Consider the following 3,162-nt stretch of genomic DNA (forward strand, 5'->3'; position numbering starts at 1 on the left):
TGTTTCTCCCGCTCTGAGAGGTCTAGGGCAAGTTAGGCGATTCTCTTGCAGAGCTGCACAAAACTCTTTAGCAGCCCAAATCTTAGTGTGGTGCCTGCATATACTTGCGCCCAAATCATCTTTGGCACACATGCACTTTGTAGAGACTCTGCTTTCCTGTATCTAACTAAAACTGAGGCTTGCATGAGAGCAAGCTGTTAAAGGGAGACTCAATATATGATGCTGTAACAGGGAGCCAGGTACTTGAAGGGGGAAGTGCAGCAGGCCAACCTTGCAGTGTGGGCAGGCATCTGAGCAAAAGTTAGCTGCACCACAACAAGCTTGCTGTGTGGGGCAGATGGCTAGGAAGCCTGAGAGTAAATGCTGCAGGTAGCTGGGTTAGGCTGCTGTAGGGAAGGGCTGGCTGGTCATTAGACAAAAGGAGAAACCCCTGTGTGTAGCTAGGGAATCACATGACTGGAAGGGGCAGTATATAATATGCTTTGGGGCATATAATTCCAGTGTCTAAAGCAAGGGAGGGAGTTTGGCCCTGTGTGGTGCAGGAAGAGGAGTTCCTGGTGGCAGACTGGTAAGTATGCAAGCCACCCATGAGAGCTGGGAGGAGGGAACATGAAGGGAAATGTGGGTTGCCGGGGTGATGTTGACCCAGAGTGGCAAAGAAGTTTAGTTGAGAAACTGTTGCTGGGATTTTTGTTGCACTTAATTTTGAAAGCAGAGGACCAAATTGGGCCCTAGGGGAGGCTTGGAGGCCATGTGCCATGGCAAAGGGGCAAGGGAGAGTGTGAGTGAATAGGGCAGGCCAGAGCTGAGTGATCTGAGAACAAGAGACAGGGTGGGCCAGAGCCTGCAGCCCAAGAGAGTGAGGCAGAACAGAGGAAAAGTTGAGACAAAGTCCCCAGCCCAAAGGGAAGGGGCTAGAGGATGTGCCTTGCTACTCCTTCCTCTCCCAGGCTGGTCTTGCAGGGGAGAGAAACAGCAGAGTAATGCCTCCTGCCCGCTGTAGCTGCTCCTCCCCAGGAGGAGTTAATCCAGGGGCGGAGTATATTCTGTCATCTGGGAGAAAATCTCCCAAGAATGATTTAGCCCTGGTTGTTCCAGGGTTATTTTTCTCCCTGAGCAGCCATTTTGCTCTAGGAGAAAGAGCTGGAAAGTCTCTACATTTTTGGCTTTTAGCAGGGAAACAGCATTTCTTCTGGTAGACATGGAATATTTCTATGTAACTATAGGCACAGCCCTGGTTCCCCTCACTTACAAATGGAAAGTTAAGTGTTTTTTGAGATTTTGTGTGGTGTGCTTGGTAACTGTATATGAGGGTTGTTTATGAAGCTTTTAAGAATAGGTTAGAAAATACTTATCTAAAATAATTTGGGTAGGGATGATCCTGCCTGGAGCAGGGAGTTGGACTGGATGACCTCCTGCTATTTTTCTGAGCCCAAATTTTCTGTGATTGTATGAAAGAAAATGGAGCAGGAAGTGGATGGAAGAAAAATGATTATGAGAGAGAGAAAGGACCAAAGAGAGAAAGGAGGACCAAACACTGGGGAAACTGAGAAAACAACAAAGAACATCAATGAAACGTAATATATGAAGCACAAAAGAGAGGACACTGCGGTAATGTTAAATGTGCTATTTTTGTGCACAAATTTCCCAAATTTCCTGTTGTTGCTGGTCTTGGCGTTATGACTAGAACTACCACCTCATAACAGATGTTCACAGTTACTGTTCCCATTCTTCAAACTCTTCCTCCTTCCATTCTTCACTGGTCTGAGACTTAAACAATAGACAAGGAAAAAAAACGGATTTGTCTACAGACTGAATGATGGGTGACAATAGCATGCTCTCATTTCATACCTGCCTAGATCAGCACTGATTCCTTTAAAAAACCAATACAGATAGCTATGGCAACATGTTTTCTTATGGATTTCATGGTGGGTAGTAGAGAACTCAATTTATTAATTAGACAAATCTTCCTTATTCTGTTTAGGGATAAGTAGGGGCAGAGCCAGGATTGCCAAAAGCAGGGTGGCTGGAGGAACAACCTGCACTACAGGGTGGCTGCACCCCCTGCTTCCAGCATCCTGCGTTCCCACCAGTGTGGGGTGACAAGTCTCTAAAGCAGGTGAAAATACCCCCTCCCTTTCCCATCCTTTATAGAGGCATGCCTCCGGCCCTTCTCCACCACAACCTTCCCCACCCCACTGCTCTTCCTGCTACTGCTACTTTTTTCACTGTTTGGGTGATGAAGCTTCAGAGCCAGCTGGCCTGGACTCAGCTGGGGAGGGGACAGTGGCAGCAGGGCAGCTGGAGAGTAGTTTCTCCCCCCCCTCCCCCCACCTCTGCCTGGTCTTGGAGCAGGCATGGGGAAGGGGAACACCATCCATCCCTGATGCTGAGCCCAGACCCTGTACAGCAGTCAGGAAGAGCTCTGGTGCTTCCCCGTAGGGCTGTGTGAAATGGCACCATTCCATTTTGACTTGCATTTCAACGTTTTGACAGAATAGTGTTTCATTTCGAATTTTGTTTCGATTCGAAACCACTGTTCCGTTTTGTTTCATAGAAACAGTGATGCTGTTTTGACACTTTTTCCATGTTTCGCCCATAGGCTACAATGGGGAAGCTTGAAACAGCTTCTCTCATCCGGCAGGCTGATCAGGGGCCCACAGCCCCAGGAGGACTGCGGGAGCTGTGCTAGTCCTCCTGGGGTTGCGGGCCCCTGATCTGTCTGCCAGATGAGGGAGAGAAGCCGGGTGCTGCTGCCTGGGACTGGCACCAGCATGCCACCAGTTCCAGGCAGCAGCCCCCAGCTTCTCTCATCCAGTAGGCAGATTAGGGGCTGCCACCCCAGGAGGGCTGTGTGGGCCGTGTGATTGGGCTCAGTTTCTTTCTCCAGCCAATTGGGCTGGAGAAGGAAACTGAGCCCAATCACACGGCCCAATCACTCAGTTCCCCTCCCCAGCGCTGCGATCGATTGGACTGGGGAAGGGGACTCATCCCAGCTGAGCTGAGTTCCCTTCTCCATCCTGATCATAGTCCTGGGTGTCACAGCCCAAAGTTGTGATTTTTGTTTTTGTGTGTGCTTTGGCACCACTGAATTATTTTCCTGCTAAATTGCAGCTTCTTTGCACGGTGGAGTTTTCTGCTGTAAAAGAGAACCCAGGTGCA

At 49.2% G+C, this 3,162-nt stretch overlaps 1 long non-coding RNA gene across 1 annotated transcript in view; it reads left to right on the forward strand.

Annotated features, from left to right (window-relative positions):
• Nucleotides 1–461: 461 nt before the first annotated feature.
• Nucleotides 462–3,162, forward strand: part of LOC102388320 — a 4,458-nt gene continuing 1,757 nt past the window's right edge. The window contains exons 1-2 of the long non-coding RNA XR_323139.3: nt 462–568; nt 1,459–1,611. This is a non-coding gene — a long non-coding RNA (uncharacterized LOC102388320). The remainder of the gene's footprint in view (nt 569–1,458; nt 1,612–3,162) is intronic.

The sequence above is a fragment of the Alligator sinensis genome, unplaced genomic scaffold, assembly GCF_000455745.1.
Source record: "Alligator sinensis unplaced genomic scaffold, ASM45574v1 scaffold4_1, whole genome shotgun sequence".
In the NCBI taxonomy this organism is placed as follows: Eukaryota; Metazoa; Chordata; order Crocodylia; family Alligatoridae; genus Alligator; species Alligator sinensis.